Source organism: Balaenoptera physalus, assembly GCF_965194825.1.
Source record: "Balaenoptera physalus genome assembly, chromosome: 20".
Taxonomy (NCBI): Eukaryota; Metazoa; Chordata; class Mammalia; order Artiodactyla; family Balaenopteridae; genus Balaenoptera; species Balaenoptera physalus.
The window spans coordinates 3,047,809-3,061,230 of NC_138901.1; the positions used below are offsets into that span (position 1 = coordinate 3,047,809).

General features: G+C 40.6%; 1 protein-coding gene across 7 annotated transcripts in view; it reads left to right on the forward strand.

Moving 5' to 3' along the window:
* KCNJ16 (potassium inwardly rectifying channel subfamily J member 16) overlaps window positions 1-13,422 on the forward strand; it is a 148,365-nt gene that overhangs the window by 84,689 nt on the left and 50,254 nt on the right. For 4 of the 7 annotated variants that reach the window (XM_082442946.1, XM_082442949.1, XM_082442947.1 and 1 more), the window contains exon 1: window positions 7,735-8,407. The exons of 1 other annotated variant lie outside the window; for it this stretch is intronic. The gene's annotated coding sequence lies outside the window, so the exon portion shown is untranslated. Of the gene's footprint in view, window positions 1-7,734; window positions 8,408-10,742; window positions 10,848-13,422 lie in introns of those variants that run through there. 2 more of the 7 variants (XM_082442944.1, XM_082442945.1) reach the window with 1 other exon arrangement.

Genomic DNA, 13,422 nt, shown 5'->3' on the forward strand with positions numbered 1-13,422 from the left:
GAGCAACAAATTCCGTGCGCCACAACTACTGAGCCTGCGCTCTAGAGCCCGTGAGCCACAATGTCCTCACCTGATGATGAAGTTCTTCTAGGACCTGGTCCCGATCCCTTTTCTCAATCTTTGCTTTCTTAACAGGCGCCCCCAAACCGCAGTCCACCTGCAACATTCCTGTCTCCCCAATAGTGTCTCTCTTCTGACGTTTTGCATGCTTTCATTTAGGTTCGCAATACATTCATAACCTTCTCTACCTCTTGAAAGTTCATTGGTTCATCGTGAAATCACCACTTGCATGCAACTTATGCTGATCTCCACCAGTGGATGGGTTTATCTTTACTTTGTTTCCATAACAATTGGTTTGTGCTTTTTTAAGCATTCGCATCACCTAAAATTCAGCAGTTCTTTTAAAAATATACTTACTGTATTGTCCTACTACTACACTAATAATTCCCTGATAGTAGGCAGGGGACCATATCTTATTCAAGTTTTTAACTGTAGTGTTTAGCACATCTCCTGGAATATATAGGTGCTCAATGTGTGTTAAATCAAATTCCAAAAATATATACATATATGACTAAATTTTATAAAAGATGAGGATCCTTTCTCCTCCCCTCTCTTGCTCTCCATCCTTCCCTGCTTTTCTGTCTCTTCTAGAAAAATATAAAACTTCTAATTATGTATCTGCTTTACTGTATAACAGATATAAGATTAAGTGAAAAAATTCAGAATTGCTGTAATTTAGTGGTGTTCATTTTTTGCTGGGTGAGTGATCCGAAAGTCCTAGGAACCTGAGTTTATTTAAACAAGTAAATAAATAAAATAGGCAGAGGAGTTTGTAACAGGAATAAGATGTATAATGTGAAACAGGAATGAAATGCAGTCAGGGTCTGAAATGACTTGGAAGAAGACGGTGGTGGTCTTCACATCAGATCCATGGGAAAGTCTAGAACTCAGACAGGGACCCCATGGAGCTTTGAGTATGTGAGGCAGGGTCGTGAGGGTTCTAAAAAATGGGCATCCTTCTGAGTTGAGCAAACACCTTCAACACATACTAAATAGTCCCACAGAAAATTACACCAAGAAATAAATTTACCTGATATATTTGCTTTACATTGAGCTTTAAATCTGTCAAAAAAGAGACATAATCTAAACTTCAGATTTTGAGATTTTCATTATGATTTAGTTGTATCAAGCTCTCTCATTAGCTGATATTATTTGGAACTAGAGATGCAAACATTGCTCTGTAGTTGTCATAATTTGAAATGGTTTTGCTTTCCTTTGGGGGCTGATGAAATTTTGTCTGGGGCAACTTATTGGTATCTAATCAATATTTGTTAGACCAAGGAAAGATTTGCTCGGCCAATACTTAGGCAAAAACAAGTGGTTCACAGCTCTGGTTCTGTAGCCAGACTGCCTGGGTTCATCTCCTGGGGTCTTCATTTGTGAGATGTGAGGCCTTGAGCAGGTAAAATGAGATGCCTGTGTCTACCTCAGTTTCCCCATTGGTTAAATGAGAAAAATAAATGACACAATACATGAAAAGTGTCTAAAAGGGTACGTGCGACTAACATCCACTCAATAAGTGTTTCTTGTTACTTTTATTTAGATTCTAATGATTATTGCCACAGTAAAAATATACAGTTGGAAAATTTAAGAAAAAAAAAGTCATCTTCAGTTTTAGAGCAATGCTTTTATTTATACAGAATCAAACAGGCTGCAGTAGACATCATCTTCATTAAATTATTTCATTTGAAATGACACCCTCTGACATAGATGCATTTCATTCCCATTTTGTATAAATCACCACCTTTAGGAAATTATAATTTCACCATTTAAAAAAATCATTTATTGAAATATTGTGCCTTAGGTTATGAAAAGGCTCAAATGGATGTTCCTTGAGGAAACAAATTCAAGTTGATTATTCTTTCCTTTTTCCCCCACTTCTTATCATATACTCTCTGGAAAACTTGGAACATAGCAGAATACACAGAATCCACTAGTATTTTTTTTAAAAAAAGGAGGAAACAGAGAAAGGGAAGGAGGGAGGAGGAGAAAGGAAGGAAGGAATCAAGGAAGGCAGTCTGGCAGGTGAAAGATGGGTGAGCAGAAACTTACTTTAAGAGTCAGTTGTAGGGCTTCCCTGGTGGTGCAGTGGTTAAGAATCCGCCTGCCAATGCAGGGGACACAGGTTCGAGCCCTGGTCCGGGAAGATCCCACATGCCGTGGAGCAACTAAGCCCATGCACCACAAGTACTGAGCCTGCGCTCTAGAGCCCGCGAGCCACAACTACTGAGCCCGCGTGCCACAACTACTGAGCCCGCGTGCCACAACTACTGAGCCCGCATGCCACAACTACTGAAGCCCGTGTGCCTAGAGCCTGTGCTCCGCAACAAGAGAAGCCACCGCAATGAGAAGCCCGCACACCACAACGAAGAGTAGCCCCCGCTCACCGCAGCTAGAGAAAGCCCGCGCGCAGCAACGAAGACCCAAGGCAGCCAAAAATAAATAAATAAATAAATAAAATAAATTTATTTTAAAAAAAAGTCTTTTGTAGTTCTCTTTACAACATGAGGCACTTTGATTTGTGGTTTGTGGGACTAGCTGTGTGAACTTTACAACAGGAAAAATCCTGTTTGTATAAGCAAAGGCATCGCATTTCAGTTTTATTCCCTCTGGAGATTCAAAGGTTCTCAAGTTCTACCCCCTCCGAAGACAAACCTCAGCTCCGTCAGGCTTCTCCGTAGCCGGCACAGAAGTTAAGAACATGTGACTCTAGTAGACAAAACAAGAAGATAGACAGACTCACGGGAAATGTCTAGATTTTGAAAAGTACCTGATGTGGAAAAAAATTGAAAGAGACATAGGAATGGAAAATTCCTTTGCTGGCTTCCTGTTCTCTTTCCTGCTAAGGTGGGATTAGTTACCAGCTGTCAAAAGAAATACCACTTTTAATTCTTATTGGGGAGCTGGGGGGAGGAAAGCATTAGAAAAAAAAATGTCTTGGAAGAGAAGGAAGTAACGAGGACCTTCCTTTTTACAATCCATCCCTGCAGTTTGAAAGTGTACAAGAGGGGCATAAGGAGGGGAGGGAGGGTTTTGCTGCCATATGAACACTGAAGACGAACTGAGGACATTATGTAGGTAAATGAATCTCCCTCGCATGTTTCCTAATGAAATAATCCACGTGGTAATGAAGTTAGTTAGGGGTTTGGGTTATTCAGGTAATTGTCTCACCGGCTTCCCTTGGAGAGGCAGAGAAAGAGTTCATAAAAGAAAAATAGTCTTTAAAATAAGGGCATCCTTTGAAATCCGATCAACCGCCTTTGATGCAATTTCCATTCCCATAAGGCTTCCTTGAGGAGAGTGACCGCTTTTCAGCGTATAAGCACTTCGTCCAGAGAAATAGGATTTACACCGTGTTTGGGCACACCTTCACATGGCATGCTGGACAGTTTACAAAGCTCTCTCAGGGCACAGTTTCAGTTAATGCCCACAACTCAAGAGTAAATCCTATCAGTAAATGCGGGCATGACTGGGGAGTACAAGGAAGCCAGCACATGCTCCGAAAGATCTGCTTCAACTGCTTCTCCTGGATGTCGGAAATTCCATGGCTACGAATGCATTCTTTTGCATTAAGACACGAGCTCCTTGACAAAGGTTAAAAAGCAAGATTCAAAATTGTGAATATAATTGAATCTCAATTTTTTTCTTAAACCAAAAGGAAAAAAGACTGGAAATAACTTTTCCAAAGGAAATTGAGGCTGGTGATTAATTGTATTGCCTCCTTTGCACTTTTATTCATAGTATCTACAATAAACATCCGTAACTTGAATATCCAAGAGAGATTCTTGAAGGTATTCTCTCAATTTTTTCCCTCCTCTGGGAAGGATAACGCAGCTCTTAACCTGTTAGCGTGATTCATTCAGTGTATCAAGCTCTTTTGAGTGATACAGTAAATTGCATCATTTGTATTTAAATCTTTTGCTGGAATAGTGTGCATCTGCTTATAACAATGCTGAACTGGATTTCTCCTTGAGGAAGCAAATTCAAGTTAACTTTTTTTTCCCTTTGCCTCTTATTGTGTATATTCTGAAGGGCTTGGAACATGGTAAAACACAGTCCTTCAAGTGGAAATGAGACACCAGGAAGGAAAATTGTGAGAGATGGGATGATAAAGAGAGAAAAAAACTCAGGCACAATCCAGCGATTATGATGTTGGGTGGAGCATAAGGGCAGCAAAAGGGTCTCGGGCCTTCGGAGAGGTGGAAATGGACAAGGGATTGTAGGGAAGCTGGTTGAGACAGTGAACTGAAGAAAAGGGTCAAGGAGAGTAAAATCAGTCAGTCAGTCAATAAGTCTCTGGTCTCCAAATATGGTATGCTTACTTACTTAAAAAAAGCATTAATTCCTTAGTATCTATTGTGTTACTGTTTTGTGCTAGACACTTTGTTGGATTCAGCGATGGATAAGATCCAGTCAATCCTTAGCCGCTAGAATTTAAAATTTGGTGAAGGAAGAGACACATGCAACCAAAAAACCACAACGTATAGATTGGAAGGGATAGTGCCTTTAAAAAGTTTATTCTTTTTAAAGATTATTTTTTAAATAAACTGAATTGATATTTATAGTAGGCAAGGAAGGAGTTAGTAAAAGGAACCTTGAAGGAAAGATAGAATTTTTTTCAAGACTATTTTTTAGAGCAGTTTTAGGTTTACAGTCACATCGAGGGGAGGCAGAGAGATTTCCCGTATACCCTCTCCTGCTACATAGGCTTAGCCTCTACCACTACGAACATCACTCACCAGAAAGGTACATTTTTGTTTGTTTGTTTTTACTAAGGATGAACTTCCATTGACATATTGTAACTACCCAAGGAATCACCATAGTATACTTTAGGGTTCACTCTTGGTGTTGTACATTCTATGGCTTCAGACAATTGTATGATGATATATATCCATCACTGTAATATCATACAGGGTGTTTTCACTGCTCTGAAAACCCTCTGTGCTCTGCCTATTCATCTCTCCCCTCCTCTACCCCTCACCAACCCCTGATCTTTTTACTACCTCCATAATTTTCGCTTTTTCAGAATGTCATATAGTTGGAATCACACGTTATGTAGGCTTTTCAGATCGCTTTCTTTCACTTAGTAACAGGCATTTAAGGTTTCTCCATGTATTTTCATGGCTTGATAGTTTGTTTCCTTTTAGCACTGCTTAATATTCTATTGTCTGGATGTACCACTGTTTATTCACCTACTGAAGGATGTCTTGGTTCCTTCTAAGTATGGACAATTATGAATAAAACTGCTATAAATATATGTGTACAGGTTTTTGTGTAGATGTAGGTTTTTAACTCTTTTGGGTAAATACCAAGGAGCACAACTGCTGAGTTGGATGTAAAAAAGATAGGATTCTAAATTGTAGAAATTCAGTTGGCTTGGAGTTAACCCTGTGTTATTCATTAATCAGAAAAGAGAATCAGTGTCTTTGGAGAAGAGGGAATTGCATAGTTTAGCTAGCTCAGGGATTTGCAAGCATTTCTCTGTAAAGGGCCAGATACTAAATATTGGAGATTTTGAGGGCCACATGGTGTCTGTTGAGGCTCTGAGGGTCATCAAATTCTACTGTTGTAGGGTGAAGGCAACCATGGACAAGATGTAAACGAATGAAAGAGTGGGGCTGTGTTCTAATAAAACTGTTTATGGGTACTGAAGTTTGAATTTCATATAAATTTCATATCACAAAATATTATTCCTCTTTTAATTTTCCCCCCACCATTTAAAAATGTAAAAACTATTCTTAGTTCCCAGGGCTTAACAAAAACAGGAGTAAGGCCAAACAAACAAAACATTTTGTCCATGACAGATCTAGAATAGTAATACCTCAATTCTAGACTCTAGAATTTTGTATAGTATATAGAATTGGTATAGTATATCTTCTTTAGAGTCTATCTTCTTTTTAGACCACTACTAAAATCACCAGACAGCAGTGAAGTACAGATGATTGAAAAAGAGATCATGTATCCAACTTCTTATATTCAAGTCATGGCTTCTTTCCTCATCTTGTCATTTGACAAATCTTAAAACAAAACAGGCCCCTTCAATTTACCTCAGTTTCTCTCTGTGTTTCGGGGGGATTGCAGCTCCCCAAAGCTGAACTTCAATACATTAAATTTTCAGCTAAGGTAGATTTAGGAAGCATAGGATGCAACCGAAAAGCCAATCCAGAGAATCATTTTTTTTGGCTTTAGAAAGTGTTTTTCTGCTTACATGTGAGTATGGGTGTGTCTGGTGTTCTGGGAATTTACTTCAAACAAAGGAATGAGGCGCGCAGGGATGATCTGACTCGGACTTGGGATGCAGTCCAGTTTCCCCATCTTTTCTCCTGTCCTGCTCCTCTCTTTCGTCTTTTTTATTCCGTGTTTAGTGGCCTCATCTTCTCCTATCAGTCCGAACACTCACCTAAACAAAGCCACCTTCCCTGAGACTGTCCTTGCAGAGGAGAGAGAGTTATGTGTGTGTTTTGTTCTTTTAAGTCCTTTCAGATGGACCACTGATAAAGGAACCTTAGCTTTCGAAAAGCCGGGAACAGAGCAGGGTAACTGATAATACTCACTAAGCGATCACGTCGGCCTTGTTTTGCATACACCACCACGAAAGTGGCCTCGATCTGTATGGAAATGTAGACATTTCTCCAGTCTTCAGATTTCTTGGCAGAAAAGTTGACCTCTGGGTCCACTGCTTCCCTGACATTTATGGGTGATTTAAAAGATACGTCCCTTGGAGGGTTCAAACTCTTCTACCGGTTACTGTGTAACAGGTTGCAAATCACGTGCTCCTATGAGAATGTCAAAACCTGATTGATAGCTAACAGGTTTGGAACACTGAGTATCAGCCTGAATAGGAGCTGTTGTTGTTATGATTATTATTCCCATTTTACAGATGAGGAAACTGGGATACAGAGAGATTAAGCAGCTCCCAGTGTCACAAAGCCGGTAAGTGACAGCACCAACGTTGAAATCCACTATTGCTTCCTCAAGAGTTCATGCTTTTACAGCCGCATAGCACAGGGAGATCAGCTCGGTGCTTTGTGACCCCCTAGAGGGGTGGGGTAGGGAGGGTGGGAGGGAGCTGCAAGAGGGAGGGGATATGGGGATATATGTGTATGTATAGCTGATTCACTTTGTTATAAAGCAGAAACTAACACAACATTGTAAAGCAATTACACTCCAGTAAAGATGTTAAAAAAAATAAAGAGTTCATGCTTTTAAAAAGGCAAACAAAACCAAACAACCCCCAAACAGCAACTACGGTCAGAACCTAGACATGGCCCCTTAAATTTGGAGGGTGAACCAAACGAGATGGGCCCTCCCAGATCCCCATGCTACCAATGCTCTTTGGAGTAAAGAAAAATGCTAATTCCTTTGCCAGCACAGAACTCCTTTTGCAATCTCCTGGATACAGTTGCCCCAGGTTCTGAAGAGCTTGGGTTGTTATTTCTTTAGTTTCTTGTGGCTGCCTTACACATGTTTGGGAACTTACTCTAGACTCTACCACCTCTTCACTTATTAATCAGTTTTGTGACTCCTGGTCAGCCAGCTTGACCCCATGAGCACCTCAACATTTTGTTTCATCCCTGAGGACTAATTGCTGGGGCAGAGAGGAACTGTCAGATTGTACGTTCTGGATCCGGACAACAGCCTGTGGTTTATTCATCATCTCTGTCTTAAACTCTGATTCTTGAGGTTGGTGTGTGTGTGGGGCAGACCTTTAGCCTCCATCTCTGTCTTCTGTTTACCAAGGTTTATTCAACTGTGGATGCCGGTTCTTTGGAACTGCGCTGCGTGGGGTAAATGATCATTAAAGGCATGTTGAATAAAGGGATGAGTGGCTGCTTAGCTGTTTCTGGTTGCCTTGTCTCAGTTTTCATTGGCATCCCATCTCAACCCTGACCTGCTAAGGTGTACACAAAGAACTCTGGTGAAAAGAGCTTCTTTGCATTGCTCAGACCAAGTCTGAAAACTTAGCTCCCAATAACCCTGTTGGTAAATATTTGAGTCACTTACAGGCATAGTTGAACATATTCCTGGCCCAGGAAATCTTCCTCCTTTGTATCCCAGCCCGAGTGAAAAGTGAGTCAGGGTGTGCTTGGGTGACCTTCTCCCCGTCCTTTCTCCTGTGGTACAGAGGTGCTCAGCTGACCGGCTATTGCCTGCTTTATAAGATGCCAAGGGCTGCCTATGTAGATTCCCAGGGTGGAGCTGTAGGAACCAACCAGTGTCAATGGTTAACCCAGGTTCTTGGTGTCTGGAGCTTTTCTTTCCTGTATTATTAACTAAAGAACATTTTTACCATTGCCCAGCCATGAGCACCCAGCTTGTAGATCCTCTGTGGAGACAGTGAACCCAGGTAAGCATTGCTCTATTATTGCCATTATTCAAAGTCATCAGCCTATGTTTTGCTCACGCTGGCCTCTTTGATTAGGAAGCAGCAATGCTTTGTATCCAGCAATGTAAATATCAGTGTTGAATTAAATGCAGTTAAGAGAATGTAATTTCCTATGCAAGGGCTTTAAGTAGGAGGCTGTGTGTCATTTTCCTTGAGTTCTTTTGAAACTTTGGTCAAAAACAGTTTCAAATTGGTCTTGAGAGAGTTGACTGAAGAGAGCTTATGTGCCACTGTAGATGTAGGTGTCTAAAAGTGACTTCCTTCTATCCCATATTTAATACCAGATGGAGTATTCTATAACTTCTATCAAAAGCAAATCATGGCATCTGTAGATATGCATACATTTATGAATATATGGCTTCAAGCTTTGGAATGTGTGTTTAAACATCCCCTAAAAAAACTTCAAGAAAAATAGGTTAATTTTTTCTAAGAATTATATATAGTTATATGAGAGAAAATAAAAACATCCATTTTTCTGGACTTATTTATTTATTTCATTTTATTTATTTTTATGCAGCAGGTTCTTACTAGTTATCTATTTTATACATATTAGTGTATCTGTGGGATGAATTGGGAGATTGGGAGGGACATATATAGACTTATTTTAACATAGATTCGAAGTAGAGAATTTTCTCCTGTTGTGTTCATTGTAATTTCTCTAAGGCTTTTTTCTTGTCCATTAAAATCTTAGAACTTTTGTCTTTGAGTATCTATTCAGAAAATTATAGATTTATCAATTCTTGCTCTCTGGACACCATGAATTCTTTAGCATATAAAATCAAATTGTCTCCCTTGTTGCTGGATATAGGTGGTAAACAAGAACTTTTCTTATAAAGCTGATGGATTTTGGTCATTTGCATTATACTCTTATACAGTCATAGGAACTGAAAGGTCATTAGGGAAATAAGACTGGAGTATTTGTGCTAAACACTACCCTTACAGCTACAAGAGACAGACCCTTAAGAAGAAAACAATATATTAATGTACCTTTGCCACTTTACTTTGGAAACTGTAGACCAACCACTCTCTTAAGAAGAAAACAATATATTAATGTACCTTTGCCACTTTACTTTGGAAACGGTAGACCAACCACTCTGTAAGTCAGATTTTAACCAACAGAGTGACTTGAAATGCCTAAGCCACAGCTATTTTGTGGAATGCCATTTAAGAGTTCCTGAAATTAAGCCAAAAATAAGCTTAAAGGTGAACAGGGTCCAGAGTTCAATTCAATTCAAATCAGCAGAGAGAGAGAAAGAGGGAGAGAGAGAGAGAAACAGAGACAGAGACAGACAGTGAGAGAACCAGAGTAACTGATAGACGTAATTCCTGCTTAAGTTTATTTTTAGAACATGAGCACTGTGATAAAATCGAGGCATTAATCCCATGCAAAACAAGACCATGACAACATTTGAAACTGGAAGAAAAGACTGAAGTGGAAGGGGCACTCACGATGCTATTCTAATGCATTTTCCTAAATAAGTGCATTTTTATTTGCAAAAGAACAAGAGTTTTAAAGGACACTGAAAAATCTGTTTTTTCCATTGTGCATGTGAATGGTGAGTCCACGTCAAGACTTGGATATAAATGAGTTGAAAGTTAGAAAATAGCATAAGGTAGAGTTTTTGGAAAAACAACAGATATATAAAGGGTATTTAGAATAAATATTTATAACCAAGACCACCCAAGGATTTGGTTGAATCATTTCTTTTTTGAATTCGTAAAACCCATCATTTAACAAACTGTTTAGCTTTTGTCCCCTGTGAATTTATCCTTCAGTTACTTCCTTGTTCTAGGAAAAGTGGCCTCAAATCTAACTTTAGGAACAGTGGATGGAAAATGTCATTATTTCAGGCATCACATAGACTATAAATATTTCTATGGTAGCTTGGGGAAGTAAGCATTTATGTGCTTACTATGTTCTGGATGATTAAATACGATATTCATTGGGTCTTCACTACAAGTTTGAAAGGAGCTATTATATTCATTTTATAGATGAAGATTAGGTTTTCCACTTTCTGGCTGTGTTATCTGGGAAAGTCACGTAACTGCTTCAGGTCTAAGCTTCAAACTCAGTCTTGTGTGAATTCCACAATGCGTGTGCTTCTCATAACCAGATGATATCCTACCTTTTCTAACATTATGATACTAAGAGTTATTAGGCTTGATACAAACAGCAAAAGGGAAATGTCCCCAGAAGGTCTCACACGTATGATCTTTGTCCGAGGACGTGGCTGAGAACACAGACGGGTGACCAATACCCTCTCTCTTGAACCGACGAGTGATGTTTTCTCCACAGATAGCGGTTTCAACAAACCGATGGGATACCTATCATCACGGCTCCATCACTCTACGGTAGCGGAAAACTTAACCCTGAAGAAGCTACCCTGATTCTTTTTATAAGGTGATGACTGACACTGCTCTTCTTTCCTAGGCATTTATGTCACATTGATAAAAGCAGTTCTTCCAGAATGGAGGACATTTTGCTCTTTGTTTTTCCTGCTAGTACCATTGTTTTGAATAATGGGAAAGAACTAAGTTAATGTTCTTAAGAAGGCAATGACCTACATTTTGTCTGTGAAAAAAGAAACTCTAGAATTCGGATTCTTTTTTTTTTTTTCCCCCGCCACCATAGTCTCAAGCCCTTGACCTCTATGAGACACTAACATGGAGTTAATGGGTCATCTGGTCATTTCCCTGATTTGATTGTTATTGCACTTAGCGAAAAAATCCACTTTTCTCTAATTTATTCACTGACGATCCTCTCAACAAATATTAATTATAAAAAAGTCCTAAAGAAGGAGGGTTCAGTGGGAGATGATTTATTGCAATGAAACCATTTTCCTTAGGAACTTAACATTAGTGAAGGAGGAAAAACAGATAATTTGTCATTGAGTGATACAATACTTCATCTATTTAACATATTTATCGATTGACTACTGTGTGCCAGGCACTAATTAGACATCAAAATATATTGATGAAAAGAAAAAGACAAAAGTCCCTGCCTTCATGAATCTTGTATTTTAGTAGATGTTGACGGAGACTATCAATAAGTAAAATAAATTGCACGTCAAAGGTGATAAGTCTTTATGGAGGAAAACAATAGGGGAAGAAATTAGGTGTGGGAGGGGGAGGAGTGAGAATATTGTGTGAGTTATTTTAGAACAACAAACATCTGTTATCTCCGAGTTTGTGTTGGTCAGGAAGCCAGGCTTATCTGGGTCCTCTGGAGCACGGTCTGTCAGGCTGCAGACACAGAGTCCAGTGGGACCGCAGGCATCTCAAGCCTCGCCCGGGGGGAGGATTCTCTTCCAAGCTTAATCACATGGTACTTGGCAGGATTTGGCTCCTCTGGGGCAGTTGGATGGGGGGCTCAGTCTCTACTAGTTGTTGGCTAGAGACCTCCTTCAGTTCCTTGCCACTTGGGCCTGTCCATAAAACAGCGCCCAACATGGCAGCTGGTTTCCATTAGCTCCAGTGAGCAAACAGGCAAGACAGAGGGCAGAGTCTTTCTCTAGCCTGATCTTGGACATGACATCGCCTCAGTTTGGCCATATTCTGTTGATTAGAAATGAGTCACTTGTTCCAGCCAGCCCTCAAGGAGAGGGAATTTCACAAAAGTATGAACCCCAGGAGGCAAGGATCACTGGGGACCATCGCCAAAGCCGCTTGACACAGGTTTACATGTTTAAATAGGATGGTCAGAGAGAGCTTCACTAAGTAGGTGAAATTTGGTCCAAGTCCTGGAGGTGGTGAGGAATTGGGCAAGGTGGATACCTTGGAACAGAACAGCCAGTGCAGAGCTCTGACGTGCTGGGCATATTCGAGAAACCACAAGGAGCCCAGTGGGGCTGAAGCAAGTTACAGAGGGAAGAGTAGTAGTGGATGAGGTCATCTTTGTGCCAGGATTTTTTTCCAAGATGGAGAGGATTCTGCAAGCTAAATACGTCTGAGATGTTTTTTTGAGATGTTGGAAAAGACCAGGGTAGGTATAGATTTGAATAGTTAGAGAGGAAAAATATTGTGTATGGCAGGCAGGTGATGGTGATAAACAAAAGACAGAAGTGGGAAATGAGGGTAAATGAAGACCTGGCTCCTCCAGCTTGACGGATGGAAAAAAAAAAAGGTATCTGAACACCAAGGCTGTGCTGAGGTAATGACCTGCTACTCACCAAATGAGACTTGTAAGGAACACACCAATCTCATCAACACAGAAACTCATGCCAGCTGTTGCCAGCAGACAAAGCAAATGTAGATTTATTGGGTGGTAAACACCATTAGAAGGCTTTCTCCAAATGCCTCTCTTCTGATTAGGATGTACCCCCTCTCAGATTTTAGCAAGTAATGACCGAAAAGTCACCCGCCGGGTCTTAGCATCTTCAAATGGTCACTTTGTTGGAAACCGTGGGAGTAAGGACTCGAAACAAACAGTCCTTCTGAGATGCGTATGGTCTTTAGTCCATCAGGGCTGCTATGCAAAAATACTACAGACTGGGTGGTTTAAACACAAACATTTATTTCTCACAGTTCTGGAGGCTGGAAGTCTAAGATCGAGGTGCTGGAACATTTGCTATCTGGTGAGACCCACTTCCTGGTTCGTACAGGGCTGTCTTCTCACTGTGTCCTCATATGGCAGAAGAGGCGAGAGAGCTCTCTGGGATCTCGGAGGGCTCCACCCTCATGACCCAATCACCTTCCAAAGGCCCCACCTCCTAAATCCATCACACTGCGGGGTTAGGATTTCAACAGATGAATTTGGGGAGGATACAAGCATTCAGTATGTAGCATCGATGAACGTGGAAATAAACTCAGATCGGTTGTCTTCGGTTACAGTTTCTAGGCCCAAGAGCTCAGCTTCGGGGACAACAATGGCTTGTCTACACCCTGTAGTGACGGTCCTGGAGGACCCCTCTGCAGGGACGTTTGCACCCTGCTTTCTTAGCTGGCCAGCCTCAGCGGACTTGGAGGAGAACGCCTTC